Source organism: Ixodes scapularis, unplaced genomic scaffold (genome assembly GCF_016920785.2).
Source record: "Ixodes scapularis isolate PalLabHiFi unplaced genomic scaffold, ASM1692078v2 PGA_scaffold8__174_contigs__length_109621045, whole genome shotgun sequence".
Lineage (NCBI taxonomy): Eukaryota > Metazoa > Arthropoda > Arachnida > Ixodida > Ixodidae > Ixodes > Ixodes scapularis.
In genome coordinates, this window is record NW_024609883.1 from 80,700,906 (window position 1) to 80,711,456 (window position 10,551).

The 10,551-nt window shown below is 42.2% G+C and overlaps 1 long non-coding RNA gene across 1 annotated transcript; it reads right to left on the bottom strand.

Annotated features, from left to right (window-relative positions):
* Window positions 1-6,235: 6,235 nt before the first annotated feature.
* On the bottom strand, window positions 6,236-9,491 carry LOC120841558. The gene is made up of 4 exons (XR_005715771.1): window positions 9,422-9,491; window positions 8,004-8,096; window positions 7,472-7,556; window positions 6,236-6,385 (listed from the first exon to the last, which is right to left on the bottom strand). It is a non-coding gene; the product is annotated as an uncharacterized LOC120841558 (long non-coding RNA).
* Window positions 9,492-10,551: the final 1,060 nt, after the last annotated feature.

The window sequence follows — 10,551 nt, forward strand, 5'->3', positions numbered from 1 at the left end:
TATGTAATGTTAAGAATCAATGAAGAGACAACCAAATGCCATGTCTGCTTTTATGCAGAGTGCACATAGTACCCAGTTTCAATAAATACATTTCTTTCAAGCTCCCGAGCATAATGAATTTATAGGACGTCGAACAAAGAGTGCAAGTCAATATAAAAAAGTGATAAGTGCATCGTTGTCCCGTTTCCTTTCTTCTCCTCATGCCTCCAGGTTTTTAGGAGGTGCACCAACTTAAAATTGTCGATTTTAGAAAAAAAATGAACTTTCTCATTTGTATGTATTGTGGTTCCACAACTAATAGGAGTGCACATACCTGCAAATTTTTATCGGGATATCTGGAGATATTTACATAGACATAAAACATTCACAGTAAGCTTCACATTTTTGCAAATGCGAAGCTTATCGTACATAGAAGTTTCACATTTTTCCAAATGTGAAACTTCTATGTTTATGATTTTTGAACGGCTGTAGCTCCGCACCGATACGCCCTAGAATGATGATCATGCTCTCTTTGGAAAGAGCATTTCCTCAAAATTTCAGTACATTAAATATCTTTGTTCGTCTTCACTGTGAATGTTTATGAACTAAAATTTAATGAGGAATGCGGCTAGATATTCATTTTTCAATTTTAAATGAAGCTCTTATTACCAAAAAGTAGGGTTTTGATGACGAGAAAATACTCCATTATATGGAATACTTTTCAAATTTACATTTTGCATAGGAAAAGCGCGAATTTCAGGGTCAAAATAGATGACCGCACCCCCCATATGTTCTAGTTGAGGCTGAAGCTTAGAAGTGTTCAATATTTTGGGGCAATTTTATATCATAGATTCCCTTATTAAGTGAGGCGACTTACATCAATAGCTGTATACCTCCCCCTGTAGCTCATCGGAAAATTTGTCCTACGGAGATGAAATGTCATACAGTGCATTTAGGCAATGAGATGAATAGACCCTCCAAATTTCATCAATATTAAGCGGCTGGTTTAAAAGTCGACACTCAGAGCCCTGCGCGGATAACAGTTTGAGTATCCGCATCCGATCCGCAACCGCAGACTTTTTACATTATTGTATCCGTATCCGATCCGCATACTTTGCATCCGTATCCGAACCGCATCCACAAAACGTGGAACCATGTCTATGTTCTTGCTAACCACCAGAGGTTACGATTACATTTAGACTAGCAAAATCAGCGGAAATCACGCCGACCGCGTTCTTCCCCGCCGGAAGCAGAATCGGAAGTCTGAACGCCTGAAAAAAAAAAAGGTCATAAAAATTTTTTAAAAAAGTTTGGAAAGAGAGGAGGAGAAGCAGTGGTAGGAAGACGAAATCCTTTCTGTGATGTTACCGAGCGTATGCGGCCGCCTCGAGTCTCACAGTGTTTCGTGTCAGCCAGCGGGCAGATGCGCCGCTAAGTCAAAGTCCAAGGCCTGATCGGATCGACTAATGTGTTGTTCGAGAAAGATTGCGGCCTGCAGGCGCCCAAATATATATATTAAAAAAAAAACTTTTTTTTTTTTGCTTGGGCGGTTACAGAGGTTGCGCGCGGCAGCCGCTGGCATTGCTGGCGCCCTGGCGTCGTACTCGTAACCGGACGAATATGAACTACCAGACTTTCTTGGCTAGGACTCTAAGCATACAAAAAAAAAACAGACAATTTAAGGGCTGCCTATGTGCTTGCGCCGCTGATACCGAAACTTTGCAAACCGCGGCGCCATAGAGTCGCGCTTGCTGTCGAAGCACTTCTTCTGCTTTTGGTATCATGACCACACCACTCTCTGCAAAGAGGGGGAGGTTTCTTCTACTTTCTTGTGACCTGTGCATTTGAGGTTTTCTTTGCCCGAGAAAGTTTCTCACTCTTTCCCTGCCAAAGAACTAGCTTTCTCGCGACGATTAATGCCCCGCATTCTTTATTTTTACTTTTTCTATAGATAGCATTTTTGACGAGATGAAATGCACTAACTGAAGCGATCTTCAGTAAGAATCAGATCTTTCTTAAGATCCCTACCGTTTCTTCGAAATTCGTTTTGTGGAAATACGTTTCGTGGACAACTTTTCACGGACGTACATTTCATGGACACACGGTTCGTCGACGCTGGACGTTTTGTGGGCACATGCCCCTGCGACGTTTTGTCGACAATATATTTCTTCACTAAGCCGCTAAAAGCTAGCACGCGATTCACTAACGCATGCTTAACCAAACCATGTCCCCCTCCCCCCTGTAATCCTGGCGAGACGCAAAAAGTTTGTTACGAAAATAGCAGGGTTGTGTGCGACGAAACGTCTCAAGTTTTTCGATGAAACGAACACGGGAAGCCTTTCGATCAAACGTTGCATGTCGACGAAACGATCTGTAGATGAAACCTCGATTGACAGACTGAATGCCATTGAGCAAAAATTAAGATGCGGATCCGCGGATATCCGCATCCGCAGCCCCCGACATCCCCATCCGATCTGCAATCCGCTAAAATGTGTCTAATTTTATCCGCATCCGCCAGTTTACTGCAGATATCTGCGGGTATCCGCGGATAATCCGCGGATATGCAGGGCTCTAACTATATGTAGTGTTGTGTGAATATTCGAATAGTAGTTTTGAATAACGCGCTATTCAATATTCGCTTCATGGTGAACTGCGATATTCATACTTTTGGAAGCGTTGATCGTGGTGGGTTAGCCCCGTAGAGTGCATGTGTTGTCGAGTGCCTGTGCACTGCAGGAAAGCAACACCCTCAGAGCTCACGGGTATTGCTTTCCAGCAGTGCACAAGTGTTCAGCGGGAAGCACACTCAACACAGCCAACCCGCCGTGATTATGCAAAAGTATGTTAGGCAGCCATGTCTTGACAGCCCGCACTCATCGTTCCTGCTTGTTTTATTTTTTGGGGTTAAATTTCAAATAGAAGAAAGAGTCTTTGCATATAGCAAACAGATTTAAAAATCCCCTCGATTAGGATAGCTGCAAGAAATATGTCGTTTACATGTCACAGTTCATAAATATTGGCACGCGTGGGAAATTTTTGTCGCTAAATTTAGTGGAAAAGTTTTTATGCTAAACATAGCGAGGAAATTTTTCAGTTAAATTTATCGAAGAATTTTTTCCGCTAAATTTAGTATGGTCCGCTAAATCTAGCAGGAAAATTTTTTCACTAAATTTAGTGGGAAATTTTTTCCGCTAAATGTGGCCAGGAAATTCTTCCGCTATATTTAGCAGAAAATTTTTCTGCTAAATTTAGCGGGAAAATATTTACGCTAAACTTAGCGGGAAATTATTTCCGCTAAATTTAGCGGAAAAAATTCCCTCCTCCTCCTCCCCCGCGACGCCACATGTAATGTCATTATGGGAAGCGTCCCATAATGCAACACTCGGTCACGCCGACGGCGAAGCCGCTCAAGCGGGAAATAAGCACCTAAGAGCTGTGCTCTAATAAACGAAAACATGCATAAAGGCTGCAGAATTAATTAGCTCCGAACAAGGCAAGATGTTAGGTAAAGCTTTCAACTTCGTTCTGACACTCTCCAACAATGCTGTTGCTGGTGTGCGCCAGTGTGTGCCATACGACAACCAGATTCACTTACGAGAAGTCTAAACAGCGAGATTTTACTAAACAAACCGAGCATGGCCTACCTATTGCGCAGTTTTCCGCTGGGGACTATGATGTCCCGACCGCCAAGGCTTTCAACCCAGGCGGCGCCACAGGTCAGGTCTCCGTTCAGGCTAAGCCATTGCCGAGTGCTCTGGCCCACTTCCAGACGGAGACCTTCAATAAAAGGACAAAAATACGGAAACGCCAGATTTGTCATTTGTATGCCGAATAACCTAAGAGCTTTCAGAATGTCCCATTATGCAAATCTACCATTATTATCTCAAGCTCCAAAACATTCCCTCCTCTTCCTCCCTCCTCCCTTGCGAGATCATCTCCATACATTTCCGAGAAAATAGCTTGTCTCTCCAGTAGGGCAAATGCATCCAATCAACCTCTCTTTCTCAAGACTACTGCTAACTGGTACTGAAATAAAACTTTGGATTGGGCTAATTGGTTCGTAATTAAACATAATTAAAAATGTTCACGATTAAACAGGATTTAGCTTCAAAATTATGTAAGGCAATCACATTTTGCCAAACGCTTTAGGAACTCTTACAGTAAACAACTTTATTTTTGCTGGCACAAAATTTCGTGATTTGGAGTGAAATGCCATGTGTTTTAGTTATCATAGGCCAATATATTTGCGGGACAGATTTTTTGCAACGTATTTCACGTTGCGTAGCTAGTCCTCGCAAAAATTAAGTCCCTATCTACAGCATTTCCTCTCCCCTCCCTTGCTATTCATTTCAAACCCAAAATGCACTATCGTAAAATATCGGACAAGCGCCCACTCAAACTTTGGAGATTATCGCAAAAAAATAAGGGATGGGCGCTTGTCCAATCATTAATTTTACATATAAATGTACTGTGCATATTTTCTCAGATCTTACAGGTTTGGGAATGGGCGCTTAATGTGGAATAGGCAGATGCGCGGTATTCTACGGTATATATAGTGGGCACAAGCCTAAAAGCTAGCTAGTGATTATGATTAAAAAAATTACCGCATCTTCATGTGGTGAATGATGCTGATTGGGGCGAAACTGTGGTGGTGCTGATGATACTATATTATTTTTGTTATATATTAACGACATTGTAAACATACATGGCAGTTCAAATATAGTCCTATATGCAGATGACACAAATATTTTCTTTTCTGGCTCGGACATCGACGACCTCTTTGGAAAGGCAAAACAGTGGTTGCGGGGATTAGACTTATGGCTTAGATCTAATAAACTTTATTTAAACATAGAAAAAACAAAGTACTTACTGTTTAGACCAAAAGGAATGATACCACCTTCCAATTTGCAATTAAAATTCCAGGACTCTTATATTCAACCGTCTTCAACCATTCGATTCTTGGGGGTTTTATTCCATGAAAATCTATCATGGATGCCACATATTGATTCTTTGAGAACAAGTCTTTGTCGAGCTGTTGGTGTCTTAAATAGATTAAAATATTATCTTTCAAGAAAAGTGAAACGTCAAATTTATTTCGCTCTTCTGCAATCCCGCATAAGTTACTGCCTTTTAGTGTGGTCAACGACATCCCAAACAAATCTAGACAATATTGTATCCATACAAAAGCGAGCATTGCGAGCAATTGGTAACATACAACTTCTTAAAAGTGCCACACCATATTTTAGGACATATCAAATACTCAACGTAAGAAATCTACATCACTATAAACTATCACTTGAAATTTGGCGGCAATTTCAGCTTGATAAATTGGTGTTCCATGCTAAGTACCACGCGAAAGATAGCCCGTATAATTTAAGGCGTCATTTATTAATAAAATCGCGTTCGCGAACGAATTACGGAGACCAGAGGTTGAGTTTTTTGATACCAGACCATTTAAACCAATACCCATATATTTTAGCTTCATCAGAGTGCCTACGATCACTCTACCAATATAAAAATATTGTAAAAGAATACTTACTCGCAGGGGAATAAAACCGGATGTGTTTTAAGCAAAATGCTTGGAATGATAAGTAGCTATTGTCCTTTCACGTCATGTTTTGTGATGTATTTGTTTTGTTTTGTATAGATTTTTAGTTTGGAGTGAAATTGTATCATTCCTCATTTATTTGTTTTTGCTACCGTTGCTGCCAAAAGGGTGGCATGGCCCCGTCAGGCATTTATGCCTTTTGCCATGTCCCCTGAGACATCTCTGTACCATTATGTCTTAAATAAAAAGTTATCAATCAATCAATCAATCAATCAATCAGAATACTAATTTTGTTTATAGGTAGTGCTGGTGGTGCTTAATTTTTTTTTTTTTATTGCTTGTTTCATGCAACTTTTTATCCATGACATCCCCAGCTCTACCACATCTCAGAGCACCCTACTCGTCCCGTAGTCGTGGCCGAGTGGTTACGGCGATAGACTAGAAATCCATTGGGGTCTCCGCGCACAGGTTCGAATCCTGTCGACTGCGCAAACATTTTTTCTTTTTTTAAGAAGACAGATGGGATGGCAATCGATGTGAGCACGGACGCCAGACGGACAAGGCTAGACCCTAAGGAGCTTCGCCCCTAAAAAATAATTTCAGGTCAACCTTCGAGAAAATTTTAATATACAGTAGAGTGTGAACGAGTCACATTCATGTTAATCATTATAGTGGCTGGCAAAGCAATAGGGAAACACACGTACCACACCCGACGCCTGCTTGCGTCGAAGTAACAACGATGTCGCTCGCGAAATGGATCGTGGAGAGATGCGCCTTCTCGACGGTCTGCTCTTCATCCGGCACCGGCAACAGCACATCTGCTAGCTTCTGCGACGTGATGCCATGAGATTCGTGGACCTGCTTCCAAAGACCACTCGTCAGTTACGTTGCAACATTGAGGGGGCAAGCACAGCACTAACATGCACTGCGGTGCGACGTCGAGTTTCTGTGTCATGCAGCTGATATCAAAAGGAATCGAGAATCCAGTTAAAGGCCGACATAGACTTTGCGCTTTCCACACCTTTGCGACTTACTCCTCTCCCATATCCTCTCCACCCTTCACTCTTCTTCTGCTCTAGAGTTGAATCAACACCTCCTAGACTACAAGGCCTACATAGCACTGAGTTGACTACACCACCCACCAGCGGCCAGCGGGGGCACAGATTGGAGATGATAGCTGCATCACTGTCTGGCCACGACTCGTGGCTTCACTGATTGAACACGGGTCCCGGCCAAACGCAGCATTCTTGTCCATTCCATGCCCCGTGCCGACCTCTGGAAGGTGACATAAAAAGATCCAGCACTACGCCTTGTAGTCTTGGAGGTGTCGGTTTACACCCCCTCCAACTGACTGGACAGTGTGGGAGTGCAGTCTCTTTTTTCGCTTCTTTAACTCCCCTCACAGTTTAGGGGAGGGGGACACTAAGAAATCGGCTCGCTGCTCCGTGTAGATACAAAAACAACTGACATTCGAGAAATATTTTTAAACTGCTCCGACCAAGCCCTGTGATTCTGTTGTACATGAATGAAACACTTATTGGCAGTTCAGTATTTGAGCAACCTATGTAGTGATTTTGCCTAAAGAAAAAATGTGCACAAGCAAAGCTAAAGCATCTATACAGTACCAAAGTGCGCATGGACATGCCCACCCTGAAAGTATGTCTTTTCTTCACGCGTGGTGCATTGCAGAGAAGCTGCAGATCAAAAGGCCCGCAACATTTGTTTAAAAGTAAATTTCTACAAGACATTTTTCTGGCATCTCCGCACGGTTGGCATCATCAGACATGCTTCTCACCTCTCGGTGAAAGAAACCACTCCAGCATCAATGCCTGGCAGGAATTCAGGCAGTGCAAAGATGAGGAAACAAAAAAAAAACAAGAGCCTCCACAGGCAAAACGATAACCGAGAAGTGCCGTGACCCGAGCAGACGAGGAAGAGTACTACCTCCACCGTAAGCGACTGCGGAAACTGCAGCACACGCAGGGTAAATATCTGCCCCCAGGTCACCGTAAAGTCTTGACTGAGAGCCCTGAGGAAGTTATGGCAAGCATGGACAACCGTCACGACACCGGGAAAGCCAAACTACGGTGCCCCGAATGGAGTCTCCGACCAGTGCAATTGTAGTCCCATCGAGCCTATGCGTCGAAAGTGGTCCCAACAACAAACGTCACAGGAGTCAACCTGTCACGCTGTCGGACGTCGCAATCCTAGTAGTCTGTCGTAGAACTTTTAGGAAAAGGGTATGAGCGAACACGAGTGTCGCCATCATCGCGATGTCCCAACTTTTAACTGCCAAAACTTCTGCGGACTGTTGAGCTGGAGAGTGAACTGCAGCAGAACAGGCAACAATGCAACACTTCTATGATGACGTCAAGTGGAAATTGAGGGACCATAATTGAAGGTGCGGTAATCCCACTGGTCGGAGCCGTATTCTGGGCACCATGGGCTAGACCGACGAAGCAATGTTTTTGCTCACCTCGGCTTTGTCTTACAGACTTCTTTGTTGTTGAACACTATCCGAAGATAAAGCCTGGTGTTTGCAACGTCCCGTTTCCTGTGTTGTTCTTCCCTTGAAAAAGAAAAGAAAGCGTAAAATAATTTGCCAGTTTCTGAAGTGGTCAAACATACTGTATATTGCAACGTATAAATCGACTCCGAATATAGACCTAAACCCTTTTTTCCTTTAAACTCTGACCAATAAAAAAAAAATGTTTTCAATGATAAAGTTTTTTTTTTTTTTGCTTATATTTGGAACACTTTACTTTGAGATATTCATTTCTGAAAAGGTCTATTTATACACGACAATATAAGGTAGATAACGGTGCCGGTATGTTACAAATAACATTTGACGGTGCCCGATCTCAACAGAGCTATCTGCAGTACAGCTTCGTGCCAACTGAATCCATAACAGCAACACAAATCGGCGAGCAATGCAAGTAACGCTGTGTAAGAAATTCAAAACAAATTTTAAAGACGTGCCCGGGAGATTATTATGTGTACAGGGTGTTTGACCTTATTCTGAACAGGTATATAAAAAAAAAAAAAGCTGCAAAAGGTACACGAAAGCAGTCTGTGCAGGCGAGTTATATGGCCAGGGGGACATAAGATATGACGCTAACCGACACAATAAGCCAAACCAATAAGCGAGATTTGTTAACTAACTCTTCAATTAGCGAAAATTAACATATGGTTCCAATTAGAAATTTGCTTAAGAATGACAGAAATCCACGCAATTACTATATTTTAGAAAGCCTCATAGCACGTGAGAAATATGGCGTGCTAAAGTTATTGCTTGTGCAACAGGCGCAAGGCTAGCGGCGGTAAAACGCGGATGATGAGATTATTCTCCACATTTTCTTACCGCCAGCTTTGAGCTTGTTGCCCGAGCGGTAACTTCAGCGTATCGCTGCACTTTTTCAGCTGCTTTAAGCATTTCTAAAATCTACTAACTTAGTAGTTTTTTGGGACGCTCAACAAGTTTCTAATTAGAACCACATGTTTATTTTAACTAAACAGAAAGTTCATTAACAACTTCCAGGTAAATATTTGACTTACCTATTGCGATGATTAGCTACCAAAATTGTGTCCCCCTGGCCCTATAATTCACCTGCCCAGGCTGTATTAGTGTACCTTTCACTATTCTTTCTTTTTATAGATCTGTTCGAGTTAAAGTCAGACACCCTGTATAAGAAAGTATTTGTAGCATATTAATGCACACTGGCGGATGTTCCTGTAGATGGCGAATTAGTCATACCAACGGATGGAACAACAGAACTCTCATAAATCATTTCTGCAATGCCAATGAGCATATTTCGGTTTTGCTGCAAAGTTGATCTGACTTTGCCAAAAAGAGCAAAGACTGAAAGCAACTGGAGCTTAAACTTCGTGACTTACCGAGGACACTGATTTGCCGGCGTTAAGTGTGAGCTTTGCGTTAGATAAGCAGCATTTTCTCTAGTTCCTGAAGAGAGGTGAAACAACACAGATTTAGCAAAAACAGATTTACAGCCGTCAAGTTAACACTAACACTCAAGTAAAACAGACTTTGAAAAGAAGCAATTTTAGGTTCTTTTGATCTAAAATGCAGAAACACAAACCTGCATTTTTGCTCCTTTGTTCCAGTGTTCGTCGCACCTCCTCCGCAATTTGTCCCTCGTCGAGTTCGGGTGGAGGAAGCGGCTTCATTTCAAATGTCTCGTTCGAGTTGGCAGAGTCCAGGGAGGTATTTCCCGGTGACCGCTGTGTTTCAGAAAAGAAAGCAACATGAGGACACTGTTTTCTCGTTTTTTTCTTTTTTTAATTTTAAAGAGTCGAAATAAATGTGAACATTAGCACTGGTGAGAAGAGCTCTTTTAAATAGTAAGAGCTTTAACTTGTCAACCAGTGATCAAAAAAGAAAAGCTTCCTCCAAGAACCTTACAGCAAACAAACACACTCCAATTCCTTGCAATAATGACCTTTCTGATTGGTTGCATCCCAAACTATATATTGCCACGAGCGTGGCAAGTGGTTACCGCGCTTGACTTTCGCGTGGAAGGTGTAGGTTAACATTCTCGTCTGATCGAGTTCCGAACGTTCTATCCACCGAAAGTTCTACGCCGAATGATCCAGAAACCCACAAGAGTACATAAGAGACTCTGCGAGGCGGGTGGAGTCAGTCTTGCCCTCGCGTTTGATCCTGCTGTTACGCCACCATCGACGCCCGCGGCACTCTATTGTTATCTTCTGTTCCCTTTTTGTTTTTGGCACAAGTTCGCCACATTAAACGTTTATTTCTTCCCGTTTATTTATTGTTCTTTTGGTCACCACCCGTGACAATATGCATATACAGTGCAACCCACTTATAACTATAATGAGAAAACCCGAAATTTCAATCATTATAGCCAATTATTGTTGCATCTGGACTAGAAACTGATCATTTCCAGTATGGAAACTCTAGAAACTAATCGTTGTAAGCGGTACATTGTTATATGTGGTATCGTTGTAAGTGGCTTGCACTGTATTCTGCCAATGATAACTAAAAA